We start from the raw sequence: 18,060 nt of genomic DNA on the forward strand, positions 1-18,060 counted from the left end.
AACTATATGAGATAAAGATATGAGGTTTTTTCCAACGTGTTCTACAGCTCTCAAAGTTTTAATAAGTAGTGGTATTTTATTATTATTATTATTATTATTTGTTTTTTCAGATTATGTTGTGAGGGACCATTTGGATATACATTTCCTGGCAACCGCGCTCCCCTGATATCACCCCTTTGGATTTTTTCCTTTGGGGGTACGTCAAGGATCGTGTCTACGAAACCCCTGCTCCAGATATTGTCACACTTCGTACACAGATTGCAGAAGTTCTCGAACAGGTTGATGCTGCTGCAGCATGTATGGATGGAGATCGAATATCGTCTCGACGTCCTGAGGGTAACTAACGAGGTGCATGTGGAAGTGTTGTAATTGTAAATAAAACTTTGAGAGCTGTAGAACACGTTGCAAAACACTGCATGTATTTATCTCATATAGTATAGGAGTTAAGTTTCATTGCAATGGTAGCAGGACTTTGGGGATACGCTGCATTTCTCAGATACGTTCAATAATCGTTGGCCTGCTCAATTCGAGATCTGAGGTGCTGGAAATATTTATCTACATTTGGTTCAACTCTGAAAGATAACAGGATACTGCTGCTCTGTGGCTGTAATATACTATTTCGATGCTCGATATTCTTCGGAATTTCTTAAAGCCGAGTGTGTTGGGAAGTGGAATTTACATCTTCAATCAGTCACCCATAAGTTCTTATCTTGCTGCATCAGGAGCAATACCTGCGCTAGAAGTGCACATCTGTATGTAGAGTAAATGGTGAAATTTAACATGTAAGCACCAGGTATCTACGAAACATTCTGCAATGGATTCTAAAGGACCCCGCACACTGAGACGCCGGAAGTGCGGCAACAGAACGGAACAGTTTCGCTTCCGGAGTCTCAGTGGGCCACAACCCTCAATACTGTATAACCTGCAGACTTCTATGACACGTCCTTTCCCATTGCACAAATATTTATTGTTATTAATTATCTTTTCTCTTGTACAAATCTTTATTGTTCTTTAATCTTAATTTCTGCAATTTACCTATCACTGATAATGTCAGGATAGTGACTAACCTGCATATACTTATCTTGTAAGGGCTGTTACCATGGCAATTACGAGTGTCTTTTGTCTTGACTAAAAAGTTCAGGCTTGGTTTTTGAATAGAGTGATCAAGATGAATTATAAGAAGTTTAATTTCTTTGAGTGATATGGATTATATGTTAGGCATATAAGTATTTAGTTTGCAAAGAAGTAAAATAGACTTCCATTTTCTTAGTGCAAACTTAACTTTGATTTTTATTTGAAGAACTAACAGATAGATATTACCCCATACTCTGAGAGGCATCACGCGAATGTTTTCGAGTCTTTCATGTGAACTTATTATTTGCTCTTTTAGTTAAATCGTGTTCTTTTGACCAAAGAACGTGTCAAGATTTTGGCGCAACAACGCGGGGCTCGAAATCTGTTGTTTCTTTAGTGGTGTTCATTTTTGTGTGTTCGTGAAGTGTAATTAATTTGTGATTGTGATGGAAATTCTGTGTTAGAAGAATATGGATAAGAAGATGTTGAGAAGTGCAAGTAATCGTCGTCTGAGGAGAATGAATCTCCAGTGCAGTCAGTTCCCGTTACAGCAGATCTGCTTTCTTCATTACGGATTATGTTGGAGGAACGTGCAAGGGCTCTGGAATCTAAAATTCAGGAAAGTTCTAGCAATCTGGAAGCCAAGATCCAACAAAACTCTAATGCTTTGGATTCTCTGGAATCAAAAATTCAGGAAAGTTCTAGCAATCTGGAAGCAAAGATCCAAGAAAACTCTAGAAGTCTGGAAGCTAAGTTTCAGGAGAATGTAGCCATGTTGGAACGCAGTTTGAACTTAAAGTTAGAGGAAAGTGGTAGAAATCTGGTGGAATCAGAAAGGCGCTTAGAAGAAAAGTTTTCACAGGGTTATTCGGAACTCACAGAATCTGCTTTGGAGATGGGACAGAAGCTGGACAATTTGTCTGTAAAAATGGAAGAAAATCAACAGAAGATAAAAGAAAGCATTCAAGTAGAGATCGTTAACTTACGTCAGACATGTGAAGCAAACTCTCTACAAGTGGAATCAAATGTGCAAGAAGAAATTGCCCTGTTGAGAGAAGAGGTTGAACAATCTCAGGGTAACTTTCGTAAGGAAATCGCTGAAGAACAGAGCAGTTTCAGAAAGGAAGTGTTTGAAAATGTGAATCACCAGGTAACTGTTATCACAGATAAGTTAGAAGATACCATTAACCAGAAAGTGGCAGAGAAACTTGCTGAGAATATAAATGAAACCGAGGGATACAGAAAAGCTGACGAAGAATGGAGGAAAACAGTTGAAACTAAACAAGACAAATTTTCCTCAGATGTTGGTCATATCTGTAGTAAAATTGTTCATATTTCTGCCCAGCTGAATAGGCTAGAGATTCAGACGAACTCTGATCATCCTAAAATCCACCGTGTTGATGAAGGTTCTGGAAGATCGACATTTTATCCCATCTGTTCAGATGAAGCTTCAAACCTACAAGGAAAAACCTCACGGAAAAAGAGGTACAAGAAGATGAACGAATCCAGCTCTTCAGACAGTGAATCAACTGCTCGCAGCAGAATAAACAGAAGAGATCCTTCTTCACGCATGGTACACACTGGCTTAACTCCTAGGATGGCAGACATCAATTCTATGAGAACGTTCGACGGCAATATTATCGCTTCTTCAGCTGAAATATATTTAAAGGAATTGAATACAAACCTTGAAATTCTACAGATTACTCAACATTATAAGCTTGAAATCATTCCACGTTTGTTAACTGAAAAGGCCTATCACTGGTTTTATTCCCATAAGAACGATTTCCACACTTACTATGATTTCTGCAGAGAGTTCAAGAAGCGTTTTGCTTCAACAGAAGCGAAAGAGAGAGAATTGACGTCTGTGAGGAATAGGCGCTACAATAAGCAGAATGATAACAATGTGGAGGAATATGTTTGGTCCGTGTACTCTGCCTATAGAAATCTGAGAAATCATTACACCGAGCAGGAAGTAGTTAATCTAATCATCGGACAACTACCTTGCAGAGTAAAGCAACTGTGCTTGGCTCATGCTCCGAACACCGTGGATCTCTTTGCGGATTTTGTTAAGAGATATGAGCAAGCAGAGGAACAAGATGCTTGGCGGTCTACATGGAGACGAGATATTGGAGCTGAACAAAACAGAAGGTATGGCCAAAGAATTTCTAGAGTTCGCCTAGTTCAGCAGCAAAACAGCAGCAACCAAATTGACAGTTCAGATTCAAGAAATGAATATCGACATCATCAGCAGCGTCGGTTTGGATCACAACGAGAATATCCAACTTCCAGAGGTAATCCTTACGATAGACCGTATCCTAACAGCGGGTTTTCTTCGCCAAGTCAACAACGTTTTTCTCCACAGAGAGATAACAATAATTCTCCAAGGACTAAAATGACGAACAGTGGCGTGTAGACAGACATTGTTGAACCATATCCCAGCGCTGAGCAACAGCGTATTGTGACAGTAACGAGGAACTTCTGTTGGGACACCGGATCTAATCTGGACCAGGTGCAGGATTTCACCCATCGCCTGACATAGAAACGTCCCTTATGTTAGGCAGTCTCGGAGGAAACTGGTGGCAAGAAGAGAAATTTTACAGTCTGGTGACAATATTATGCTGATATTCATAACAAATCAGAATTTACCTGTACATTAAGGCAGATCGATCAGTATAAAAATTCAGTGATCTAGAACTAGAATTCAGAACTTGAATTTGTAGGCAAGCGTAACTCAGTGCTCGAAACTACTGAAAGCACCATTCTAATGGAAATCTTAATTGTTAAAGATTTACCATAAGATCTGCTGTTGGTTAACTGTTTCTGCGAAAGTATAAAACTGAGATCAGTCTTATACATAGAATATTATATTTAATGGTGGATGGAGTGTCGATTTAAAAGAGGCTACACGAGGTTAATTCTGTAGACAAGCAGTTAAGCGTCCGGAAATTTAAAGCTAGCCATTACAAATGGATTCCTTCACCAGAAGATGTGAAAAAGAAGATTGATTCTAGTAAAATTACTGAAAATGGAACGAAAACCAATTTAAGTTGAAATCTTCACGATCCATAGGAAGGTGTCTTTGGAAAGGCATGGCACTGGAAAAGTTTTCTATTAATTGGTGGTTATGATATGTTGTAGAACGAGAGCATATTTGAATAGGCTGCTGATTGTTTACATGATCTGGTTTTCTTATTTGTATGAAGTGTCATCGTTTATTGGAAATTCTGTATCAGAAGTCCCATCCCATTGAATCTTTCTTCAGAACTTGTGAATTAAATACATGAAGAATTGTAAACTGTTTTCCAGAGATTGAAACCAAAATCTCCTCGACTGTTGAAAGTTTTCCAGTTCGTCGTCGATTTTGATTTTTCTTCGGAGGGGGCAATTGACACGTCCTTTCCCATTGCACAAATATTTATTGTTATTAATTATCTTTTCTCTTGTACAAATGTTTACTATTCTTTAATCTTAATTTCTGTAATTTACCTATCACTGATAATGTCAGGATAGTGACTAACCTGTATATACTTATCTTGTTAGGAGCTGTTGCCATGGCAATTACGAGTGTGTTTTGTCTTGACTTTTGAAGTTGGGGCTCGGTTTTTGAATAGAGTGATGAAGTTGAATTATAAGAAGTTTAATTTCTTTGAGTGACATGGATTATGTGTTAGGCATATAAGTATTTAGTTTGCAAAGAAGTAAAATAGACTTCCTTTTTCTTAGTGCAAACTTAACTTTGATTTTTATTTGACGAACTAACAGATAGATATTACCCCATACTCTGAGAGGCATCACGCGAATGCTTTCGAGTCTTTCATATGAACTTATTATTTGCTCTTTTAGTTAAATCATGTTCTTTTAACCAAAGAACGTGTCACCCTCGATATAACCTGCAGACTTCTAGCCGGAAATTCCGTGCTTTGGTTCGGCACGTTCCCCTGTAGAAAGAGAGACACCATTTGATTTCGATGGATGCTGACGACAGAAGTTCTGTTGCCGGATTTTTCCGTGTTTCCCCGCGTCTTAGTGCGCGGGATCTTTAAGGCAAAGTGGCCGCCATGAAACCGTATTTTACCGTATCATGTTAGTTCAAGTGGCGGCGATTAGGAGTGTGGGAGCATGGGGAGCGCCCCCTTCATGTAGCTACACAATGTTTGTCCCCGAACTATAATCTCTCAATGCTAAGGCTTTTCTACAAGATTATCTGACCCACTATCATCTGAACGAATTCCATTTTAAATCGGTTCTCTCTAATTACAGTAAGTAGAAAGTAAACTGTCCTTGGCCCTCCCCCCTCTCTCACTCAGTTAAGACACCCAATCGCTGATACTATCTGTGCATACATTTTTTTAAACAAGAAAAACAACACCTAACAAACACAAGTCAATCAAACACTGTAAAAAACAATGTATTACATTCTCACCAGTATCATAAGAAATGAAACACCTGAATTTACGGAAACACGTGAGTGCATTAGACTATATCTCTCCTCAACCCCTGACTATAAAGGTGATGGTATGGTGTGGTATGACCTTTCTTCATTGACGGTACCCTCAATGCCGAGGATTATTTGTTGAACTTACTGGATACACAAGTGTGTCCATCTCTCATGATCGAGGATGGCAGTTTCCCTGAGTTCTTTCAACATGACGGCGCTCCCCCGCATTTTGGTCACAATGTTAGGGACTATCTGAACATCCAGTTTTCCAATCTGTGGATAGTAGTACAATAAAGCCGGTTCTGCGCCCGAAAATGAGGCTCGGTGAGGCTCACCTTAATGGATTTCTCTCGTAAGGCATGAGCCTCATTTTCTCGCAGTGTTGCCAACACCTTACTTGAAAAAATCACCAAGGTTTTTTTTTGGGTCTAACCTAACCTAAAGCAAGGAGCTGGCAACACTGCTTGAGGCTCGCTTTAATGGTTTGCTCTTGTAAGGCATAAGCCTTATTTTCTCGCAGTGTGGCCAACACCTTACTTGAAAAAATCACCAAGGTTTTTTTTGGTCTAATCTAACCTAAAGCAAGGAGCTGGCAATCTTGTGTGCTCGCAGTATTGCCAACATCTTACTCGAAAAGTCACCAAGGTTTTTATTTTGGTCTAACCTAACCTAAAGCAAGGTTGCCAGCTCCTTGCTTGAGGTTTGCTTTACAGTGCATAAAGCAATTTGCCAACCTACTGGTACTTTTGCCATAGCGTTTTACAAAAAAAAGAGAGAGGAGAGAGAGGGGGAAGAGTTAAACAACCGACAATGTTGCTAATATTTACCTACAGCTTTTTTTTACTTGGCAAGGGTTTAGCCAATTTATATACTGGCGTAACATACATACACTGGGCAAGGAGAGCCGGCAACAAATATATACTGCCGTAAAAGAGAGAGAGGGATGGATGGATGGCAACACAGTATGCGTGTGCGTGTGTCTGTATAATATGTAGCATTATTAACTAGAGTGTGTTGGCAACCCACCTGCAACTAAAAAAAAAGATAGAGATACCAACATTGCTGTAAGATAAAAAGAGAGACCTAGAGCTGGCAACAGTGGTGAGCGAATATGCCTTATTTCCAAGTCCCGGGTGCCAATGTAAACCTCTTTCGCAGGAACGATGTGCTGCACACGCATACGCGCGCGCGTGCTTATTTTTTTTTATTTCTGTATTGCGACGCAAACACATCTAGAAAACTACAATTTTGTTCTCTCTCGCAGGAACGATGTGCTGCACACGCATACGCGCGCGCGTGCTTATTTTTATTTCTGTATTGCGACGCAAACACATCTAGAAAACTACAATTTTGTTCCCTCTCCTCTCTGCGTGTGCTATCAATGTTGACGCAATGACACAAATTCAACAATACATAGGCCTTGGGACGACGGAAGTAACTTCCTGCCTGTTAACAAATTTAACAATACGTAGGCCTTGGGACGACGGAAGTAACTTCCTGCCTGTTAACAAATTTAACAATACGTAGGCCTTGGGGCCACTGCTACCTATGCTGCTAACTGATGTCACTATTTCTCAACAATTGCCAGAGCTGATGTTAACTTCCTGCCCTACAGATAACATCGCAAAAATGATGTGGCTAAAATGTAGGGGAAGAATGTTCTAAAACAGATTGTCTCGGATTTCTATTGGTCCACGTTGCGTTGGCTAACATTTCACTTTTGACCTCATTAGAAAACCGTATAAAACTTAAAGCACTGGTGTCGAAAGTTCTGTTTTATTTTGAACGTTAGTGAAGAGCATTTCTGCAGTATTTTCCAAAAGTAAGTAACTTTGTTTCTTAGCTTGCATGAGTTGGCTTTGATTTATAAGTATGGTTTTGCTTTTGTGAGTTGATTTTTGAAACTAGCCAAACAGATATAAGAGATTGCGGAAGGAAGGTATAACTTCTTGAAAACCAAATAGCTCTTATGTATTGTGGAAGAAAATATACTCACAAAACATGCAAAAAGAGAGAGAATATAGAAGATGTTTCATGTCTCTCTCTGCTTTGATATATTTGAAGCATGCATCTTGGTAACTGGAATATTTTTTTTTCTTCTGTGTACCGTTGTTGGTAGGTAGGAAATATGTGTGCGGGGCATATTTCAAAAAAATAAAATGTGTTAAATTGTTAGAGGAACGCAAGAAAAAAATGGAGGAGAGTTGCGTGTTTTTGATATCTAGTGGAAGTACTGATTGATTGATTGAGTTGGTGTTTTTTTTAAGTCCACTTTATGCACGTAAGGTTAATCGGGACTGGACCTACAGTTTCAGGAACCACTTATGCCTCCACCGGGTATCGAACCCTTGATTACAAGACAACAACGTTATCGCTGCGCCATCGCAGAAGCTGGTGGAAGTACTGATTGATTTGATGTTTTAAGTCTATTTTATGCACAGTAAGGCTAATCGGGACTGGACCTACAGTTTCAAGAACCACTTGTGCGGGTATCGAACCCTTGATTACAAGGCTATTGCTGTGCCATTGCAGAGGCTAGTGGAAGTACTGATTGATTTGATGTTTTAAGTATACTTTATGCACAGTAAGGCTAATCAGGACTGGACCTACAGTTTCAAGAACCACTTGTGCGGGTATCGAACCCGAGATCTCTTGAATACAATGCTACCGCTGCGCCATCGCAAAGGCTAGTGAAAGTACATAGTTATTCGAATTTTATTTATTTAAAATATTTAGTTTTTTTTTTTATGCACGCTTATTGATTTTTAAACCTAAAGTTAAATAAAATCCGGCAATTATATCCAAATATATACTTATGGCTACAACGAGCATTTGCAAAAAAAAAAAAATGGCTTGAGATTTTTTTTGCTACGTAAACAAAATGGTCGACATGCCAAATATGAACAGACTATATAGATTTGAGAGATGGATAGAAAAAAAAGTTAATTAAAATTTAATTTCATGATTGCAACACGGAACTTAATGATTGATTGATTGATTGATTTAGTTTATTTTAACTTCGCGTTTTGTGCCTCTTGGCTAATTTGCGAAGATGGGGATGAGTGATGAAATTGATGAAAATAGATATTCACAAACAACCATACCCGACCGGGATTTGAACCCGGGACTCTTGGCGTCGTAGCGTGATGTGTTAACCACTCGGCCACAGGGTCGGGCAAGTACTGGTATATACATAGACCAAAGTTACATGGTTCTAGCTCAATTAGGAGTCGAGAAAATCAATGTCTTGGAAAACGTCTTAAGACAAATATCTTAATCTTTAAGAAAGTCGACTTCCGGTATCTCAAGATGTTACTTCCGGTCTGTCAAGAAAATTTTCTTAAGACAAAAATCTTAAGACGTTTTCCAAGACATTGATTTTCTCGGCTCCTAATTGAGCTAGGATGATGATTTTAGGTTTGTTGGATAGGATTCGACGAAAACTATTCGACTAGCAAATAAAATCGATTCCACCCCCTCAAGTTTTGGAAATACAGACAATTTTTTTATTTTTTGAGAAACTTGATTTGCCGGCTTAGTTTTGACTCTAATTTGAAAATTTTAATGATATTTGATAAAAAAAGTGAAGGTACTCTGCAACCTATTGGAAACATAATGATTAGTGCTTACTGTTTTCGAGTTATTTTAAATTAAAATTTCAAGATGTAATTTCTAAGTTGTTTTGTAACTCGTAAAGTATGGGTCGTAGAAAACCTATTTTTGTTTTATCTGCTATTGCCCGACAAATACTATAAACACAAATAAATTATTTTAAAAAAAAATGGAGATCGAAAATAATTTTGTTTTCTGAAAATAAAAAAAATATGTATATGGAAAAAAATACGATTGTGTAATTTTTTATGATGTATGTTTGCATGTAAAAATAAGTATACCTGAAAGTTTTAGAATTTCAAAATAGCTATATATATATATATTTGCTATTATATCAGCCAAAACAATAGAATATATATAAACAAGAACATTTTCATAGTTTCACACCTCTACTAGATTGGTAGAAAAATATACTAGTGGGCAATAAAATCTGAAGAACATTTGTGTCTAGCAAAAATAAGCTAAATAGAATTACACATGCATACAATATTTATTGTGCTTTTTCTATCTACAATCATATTTTTCTTATATATTTTTTTATTTTTTTTTATAGGGTTGATTAAAGCACATATTTGAGGAAGACAACACCACCCATATATAAATAAACCCCTCAAACTAACGTCAATTAGAATTAGCTTACAAAATTTTTCTTATAAGATATTTTTGTTTTGTAAACACTCTACCACCAACAGATCACATATAAATAAACATACCCCGAAAAAATGCGCTCCATGAAAAGTTGCCCTGTGTGCAAAAAAACTATATCAAGCAAAAATTTTGCAAAACATTGTCGCACCTGCGTGCCAGGCAAGCATTTGGCTGCCACCGAACTGTGTTCCGGATGCAATAAACACATTACAATTGCGTATGCCAAGCAGCATAAGCTTACTTGTTTAAGCAAAAATACATCTGGGGCTCAACCGTCGACCAGCTCAACCAAGAGGAAAGCGGAAGCCGACTCGCCACCATTCGCCAAGCGCATCAAAACTGTGGCCAAAGCGAACCAGTCTGCTTTCGAGCGTTTGTTAGAGGACTTTCCCCTTACTTCGGAGGGCTCATGCGACGTGCGTAGCTTTTTGGAGAACGTGCAAGCCCAAATTATTTCCATCCTCGGCGATGCGCTTGCAATGCACTCCACCAAATTCTACGCTTCGCTACGTTGCCGGTACAAGAAGCCGTCTGGTGAAATTTACAGCTTCTGCCACAACACCAAGGCGAAGACGCTGCATCTGGCGATGTCGAAATCCTAGAGGTCATCTACAACAAGTTTGCCGAGGAGCTGGTGGCAAAGCAGGAGGAACATCAAGCCAAGGGCTCGGGGGGTTCGCTGTGTGGGGAGCCTCACGAACTGTGCGTCAAACTTTGCAAGTTTGTGCCTCTCTCCGCCTCCAGCTACGTCCCCTTACCAAATAAGATTGTGAAAAAGAAGGCCGTCCTGAACATCCAAAATAAAGATAACAAGTGCTTCGTATGGTGTGTGCTTGCAGCGTTGCACCCTGTCGACCGGAAAAACCATCCACACCGAGTTAACCACTACCTACCCTACGAGTCAGAGCTGGAAGATGCGATGGCTGGGATCGACTACCCGGTGGAGGTCCCGGACATTCGCAAATTCGAGGCCCGTACACACAACCCTCGGTTGGCCATCAACGTTTATGGCCTCACCGACAAAAATGTGGTGTACCCTATCCGGGTGAGCGACGTAGACGACGATGGTGTGCAGGAAATTCATCTTCTGCTCATCAAGGACAAGACCCATCACCATTACACCCTCATCCGTTCCCTCTCTCGGCTTGTTTCGAGCCAAACAAGCAAACACGAACACCACAAAGAAGTTTGTCGCAGGTGCTTGTCAATATTCGACGGACAGGATCAACGCAGTTACCAACATGTTCGAGGTCCCAACATTGCTGCCGAGAAGCTCGCTAACCACAAACTTTATTGCAATGCCAACGAGCCGGCTGTGGCAGTCTTGCCCAAACCTGGCACCGTGGAGCGTTTCCGCATGTGCGGTGCCATGGTAGAGCACCCCGCTATCATCATCGCGGACTTCGAGGCCTTCCTCAAACCCCTGTCCACTTGCTATCCCGATCCTGAAGTTTCCTCCACTACCCCTTACCAACTCCACGAGGCATCCAGTTTCGCATACGTTGTGGTGCAACGAGATCAACACATCGCCCCTAAGCCCTACGTGTACCGTGGTCCCGACGCAGCCAAACACTTCCTCGAGAGGATGGTTGTGGAAGCCAACGAGATAGGGAAGGTACTGTTGGCTCCCAAGTCTATGCTCCCACTGTCCCCCGACGATCAACGTAGACACGACGAGGCCATCGCTTGCCCTGTCTGCGTCGAGGAGTACACCGCCAACAACTGTAAAGTCCGACACCACGATCACTTTAATGGTAGGTACATTGGTCCTTGGTGCAGCGATTGCAACCGCTTGGCCCGGGACCCGCACTTCATCCCTGTGTTTTTTCACAACGGCTCGGGGTACGACTTCCACCATCTGGTGCCTCACTTTGGGTACGACGACATGCGAATCGACGTCCTGGCGCAGAACGAGGAGCGTTATATTAGCTTGAGCAAGTGGGTTCGAATCCCGGGATCACGCGTCGAGCTTCGCTTCCTCGACTCCCTGAGGTTCCTCCCGACTAGCCTCGATGCTCTCGCGGGGAAGCTTAGCGACGAGAAAATGCTCATCACCTCTGCGAATTTTCCGAACTTGGACGTCGGTCTCTTCAGCCGTAAGGGGGTCTACCCCTACGAATACGTCACCGACTCTACCAAGTTTGCGGAGACGTCGCTACCTCCTCGAGCAAACTTCTATAGCAAGCTGCGAGGCTCGGGCATCTCTGAGGATGACTATAACCATGCTCAGTCCATGTGGCGCGAGCTGGGTTGCCAAAATCTCGGGGACTACCACGACGCCTACCTCAGACTTGATGTGACGCTTCTCGCCGATGTGATCCAGGCGTTTCGTGCAACTGCGAAGACCATCTACAAGCTGGACCCTGCATACTTCTACAGTCTTCCCGGATTGGCATGGTCGGCCATGCTTCTTGTTACGAAAGTCAGGCTTGAGCTTCTTTCGGACGTGGAGATGATGCTGTTTGTGGAACGTGCCGTGCGAGGTGGAATGGTCCAGGTGTCGCAGCGACACTCACACGCCAACAATCACCACATGGCTACTGGCTACGACCCCTCACAACCGTCCAGCTACATCATGTACACGGACGTCAATAACCTCTACGGACACTCCATGATGCAGCCACTCCCTTTTAGAGGTTTCGAGTGGGCTGATCCCTCCAACTTCGACGTTGAAGGTTTCGACGATTCAGAACATGGGTTCTTCGCCGAGGTGGACCTTGAGTTCTCCGAGAAGCTGCAGGATTTGTTCTGCGATCTTCCCCCTGCACCCGAGTTCAAGTGTCCACCCGATTCCAACCAGAAGAAGCTCGTCATGGATTTCGAACCCAAGAAGAATTACGTCCTGCACTACCAGAATCTCCGGTGGTTGATGCAGCGAGGGGTCACGGTCCACGCAGTTCAACACATCCTCAAGTTCGAGCATTCTCCATGGTTGAGGCCATACATCAAGCTCAACACCGAACATCGTACAGCCGCCACTTCTGATTTCGATCGCGATTTCTTCAAGTTAATGAACAATGCGGTGTTTGGGAAAACTATGGAGAATGTGCGAAATCATGTAGATGTGAGGCTAATATCAAACAAAGCACAATGTCGCAGGCTCGTAGCAAACCCGTTATTCAAATCGAGGACTATTTATAATGAGCAGCTTGCTCTGGTGCATATGAGGAAGAACATGGTGATGCTCAACAAGCCAATTTATGTTGGTGCCTCAGTATTAGACCTGAGCAAACTGCACATGTTTCAAATATATTATGAGATACTACGCCAGCACTATAACGACAATATCAACCTACTCTACACGGACACAGATAGTTTGATGTACCACGTTCGCACAGCCGACGCATACGGGGATATAGCCACGGTACCAGCTTTTGTGAACCTCTTTGATACGTCAAGCTATCCCCAGCCGAACCAGTACGGTATCCTGGCCCGCAACAAAAAGGAGCCTGGCAAACTCAAAGACGAGAAGGACGGTGATATAATTCTCGAGTTTGCTGGTCTTCGCGCCAAAGCCTATACTATTCGGGCAGAAGGATCCATCACAGAAAAGGCTAAGAGTGTCGGCAGACAGGTGGTTCGGGAGCATCTCACATTCGAGGACTTCGTCGATTGCCTCAAGACCAAGAACAGCGCATCCAGAGCGTCGACCATGTGTTGACCACTAACAAGGTGAGGAAGATTGCCCTGGATCCCAACGACGACAAGAGGTGCGTCCTCCAATGTGGAATCCACACACTGCCGTGGGGGCACTATCGCTTAGCAGAAAGCAAAACCTGCAACATATGCCCATCTTCAACAGAAGATTCATAAAAACAAAACAAAAAAAAATCATTTTGTTAGTCATTACAAAAAAAAAAAACACTGACTGTCATTACAAAAAAAAACTTTGACCGTATTCTTAAATAACCAGCATACCTATGAATCTCTTTGGTTTCCGAAAACAAACCAACATGGAGACTGTACACCGCGCGACGGCAGATCATGAATTTCTACCTTCCATGTTAACTAAACTCAACGGTCTACTGATTGTTCACCTTAACAGCATTTGGACGAAATTGGATGACGATGTGGGCAAGATGTTTTACGTCTTCAACAACAATTTACATTTTTACAAAATTCCGATCGATGGAAAACTTCAAATCACCGTGAATCCAGAAAAACGTAGGCGAAATCAAAATATCTACCGGCAAGAACATTTTTCGAATCAAGCACGACAAGATGCTTTCTAACATTACGTACGATGTTTCTGCAGGAGATTGTTTATACGTGGAACTTCTAGGAGATTACGACAAACTTATTCCTCTCTTCGTAGAATTACGAATCGTCTATTCTTTAATAAATAACCCGTAACCAAAATGCCTAACGACATTTTCGGCCACACCAAACGTGTAGACCACGCAGAAGAGATTCTCATGTTGGACGTCCGAATTAAAAAGTTGAGGAGCGATTTGATCGCTTTGCAGGAGACCTTAAACAAAAGTTTAGAGTCGGAGATCGCTACGCTCCAAACGCAATGTCTGGACCCCATTCTGAAAATCGATTCCGAACTGAAAACGCTCATAAAAAATTATGTTGACGTACCTTCTTACGACAACGTTCAAAATATACAGTTGAGCGTAGATAAGCTTCAAAATGATTTGCTCAAATTGCAGCAATTTTAATCGAAAAATGAAGATTTGGAAAAATTGAAACTTGAAATCGAAGAACGAACTTCCGCAATAGAAAAAAAATTCTCTGAACTTCAAACCGTTGTGAAGGATATTGATGTAGAACGCTTGCATGTCGTCGTTTCCAAATTACAAGAAGAATTCGCCAGCACGTTGGAAGAAATTAAATCCAAGTTACAGACTTTGGAAGATACCATGACGAACCTACCATCGTCAGACGAACTGCAGGTCATCGGCAAAAGCGTCGCGAACATAAAAATTCAATTGGAGGCTTATCAAGATTTCGAACACATTCAAACCACCATCGCTACGCTTCAGGCGTCTCTGGAGTTGATCAACGAAGAAATTAAAAATATTCACGCTGAAGCCAGTGCGTTGACGAGCATACAAGACACGTTGAGCACGGTTCAGCAGAAGATCGAATATTTAGAAAATTTGAACGTCGAAACGAATCTTGCTCATTTTCATCACGTACTGGACAACATACAGGGTGACTTGGAATCGTTACGGACGAGCGTACCTTCGAGCGAAGATTTGGAAAAATTGAAAACGGCGGTGACGGCACTATCCGATTCGAGCGACATCAAAAGTTCATTGAGCGATCTCGAGAGTAGGGTGGCCAATCTCCCCACCTCAAAAGAATTGCACGCTTTGAAAAGGAACATATCACGTATGCTGAAACGACTGGAAACGGAAACGGCGAACGTGGAACTGATTCGAAACGAACTTACTTCGCTGGTGTCGACGCTGCCCACTTCGCAGAGCGTCGCCGACCTTCACACGCAGTTTACCGAGATGCGAAGCATCGTGAACGATCTTACCGAGAAGAGCTCGAAATTGAATCAAGTCGAGAACCTTCAGAGTATCGTCGTTAACATCAGAGATCAAGTTGGAGTGCTGGAATCCACGCAGGAATCGACGCTGGCCTCTTTCGGTGCCAAATTACAAGAACTCAACGAAAACTTCAAACAGTTGAACGTGGAAGTGAAAATCAAGCCGTCATTTTCTACAGTAACGGATACCATCGTCGAACATTTGTTGCCCGTACAAAATACACTGGGACAGCTTCACAGCAACCTCGTTAGCGTCGATACTTAATTCGCTAAACTGCATTCTCTGCAAGCCATCGAAATCAACAGCGTACCCAATCAACAGAGAATCTCCACATTCGTCGAAGGTAACAAACTGTACATGTTACATCCTTATCATCCGTACTACAAGTTTCTCCTCGATGGCACGATTCAGATAAATGAATTTTCGTAATGGTCTCACGGCAGAAAAGCTAGCGTTCCCACCATGACCTTGATATCGAATCGTGGTGTCCAGAAAGCAGGAAACATTCCTCTGGCACGTTGGAACGAAACGCGCAACATATATGAAATACACGAAGACGAAGATCTTACCGTTTTTGACATGAGTGCCGGCGATAAGCTGATAATTCAAAACACGAGCGAAGTGCCACCCTCTTTGAATCCCATCACGCTGGTGCTTCTCTTCAAACGTAATCTCTAAAAAAAATGTCTAGGCAAGCCATCGTCGAAGAATTGCATAAACCTGCACGCCGCAACTACGAACGTTTGGCGGTGGTAACCAAGGGAATCGATGACCTCTGGCAAAGTGACCTCGTGGAGATGAGTAGCGGCAATCTAAAAAATGTACATAAATTGAACAAGGGCAACAAGTATCTCCTCACCGTCATAGACACGTTTTCGAAATTCGCATGGGCTCTACCTTTGAAAGCCAAAACGGGAACGTGCGTCACGGAAGCATTCAAGACAATTTTTCGCGAAAGCGACAGACGACCTCGGTTTTTGCAAACGGACAAGGGGAAGGAATTTTACAATGCCGTATTCCAAAAGTTTATTCAAAAACATGACATTCGATATTATTCAACCTTCAGTCACATCAAAGCCAGCATCGTGGAAAGATTTAATCGAACCTTGAAAACACACATGTGGAAACGATTCACGCTTCGAGGAAATTACAAATGGGTCGACATACTGCCGGAACTCGTTAACGACTATAATCACACGGTACACAGAACGATAGGCATGAAGCCAGCTGACGTTACGAAATCTGACGAGCAGCGTTTAATTTCTACAGTTTACTGTCCAAAGTACACTCCCACGACTACCAAGAAATCAAAATTCAAAATTGGAGACCAGGTGAGGGTCAGTAAATTGAAGCGAACGTTCGACAGGGGTTTCACAAAAAATTGGAGCACGGAACGTTTTACGGTGGTTCGAGTTTTACCCGGAAACCGACACACGTATATAATAAAAGATAGTAGCGGCGAGATTTTGAAAGGAAGATTTTACGAGGAGGAACTCTCTAAAACGAAATACCCCGACACATAACTTATCGAAAAAGTTTTGCGTAAGAGAGGCGACAAACTTTTGGTGAAATGGCTGGGACTTCCGGAAAAAAGTTGGATCGATTCAAACGAAGTGATTCTATGAGTGCGTGGAATGTCGTGAAACGTCTACCTGATTCGGAAAGTCAAACAAAAAAAAAGAACGGCGAGTTGCTTCCCAACAGCATCCGCTGTCTGATCGTAGGTCCTTCGGGGTGTGGGAAAACAACACTGCTCGTGGACAATTTTCTCCTCGCACCGAATTGGTTAGATTGGAAGAACAGGCACCTGTACGTGTTCTCGAAAAGTTTGGAGCAATCCAAATACCAGCAACTGATGAAACTGTACGATGGTCTGGACATTGCAACGTTCTCTTCGGAAATAAAACCACTCGACGATTGTCGTGAAAATTCAGTCGTTGTGTTCGACGATGTCATCCTGGAAAATCAAAATGAAATTCGCAATTTTTTCACGCAAGGTCGTCACAAAGGAATAGATTGCTTCTTCCTAGCTCAAACGTTTTCCAAAATTCCAAAACAGTTAGTACGCGACAACGCTAATTTCATATGTTTGTTTCGTCAAGATCACACCAACCTCAAGCACGCGTACGATGACTACGTAGGCGGAGACATGAACTACAATCAATTTTCGGAACGCTGCTGCTCCCACTGTTGGAACAGTGACGATTTCGGATTCGCGACGATCGACATGACGAGAAAACCCAACGACGGAAAATACAGAAACAAAATCAACGACTTTCTAAACGTTGCAACGTTGTGAGAAACGAGGTGTATAAATAACGTTATGACGAAACGAAAAATCGAAGACGAAAATCTCAAGCTTCGCGATTACCTCGCGAAACGCTTCAAAGGTTGGAAATCCGAGAATCGCGGATTCTACGAAGAGAAGAAACGTCAAGATCAACCTGTGATCGACGCCATCAGCGATCTAGGTAAAGAAATTAAAGGCGTCACGGAACAAAATAAAAATTTGATCAACGAACTCGTACCACTTGCAGGTAAAAGTTACACCGTACCCACGCCCATTTCGAGCATTTCTTCGACGCCGTTCGAACTGAAGGACGTACCGGCACGACGTCGAGCCATAGGTAGCACGTCGTCGTCTTTGGATAAGATCGAGTTGGGACCTTTGGCACGAGACTACCTGAGCACGGGGAAATTCGACAAAGATGAAGTGTTCGGATTGTATCCGAGCATGGAGAGCATCGAAGGCGGTGGTGTGGTTTGGAAGATTGGAAAATCGAA

Source organism: Lepisma saccharinum, chromosome 7 (assembly GCF_977018435.1).
Source record: "Lepisma saccharinum chromosome 7, izLepSacc3.1, whole genome shotgun sequence".
Taxonomy (NCBI): Eukaryota; Metazoa; Arthropoda; class Insecta; order Zygentoma; family Lepismatidae; genus Lepisma; species Lepisma saccharinum.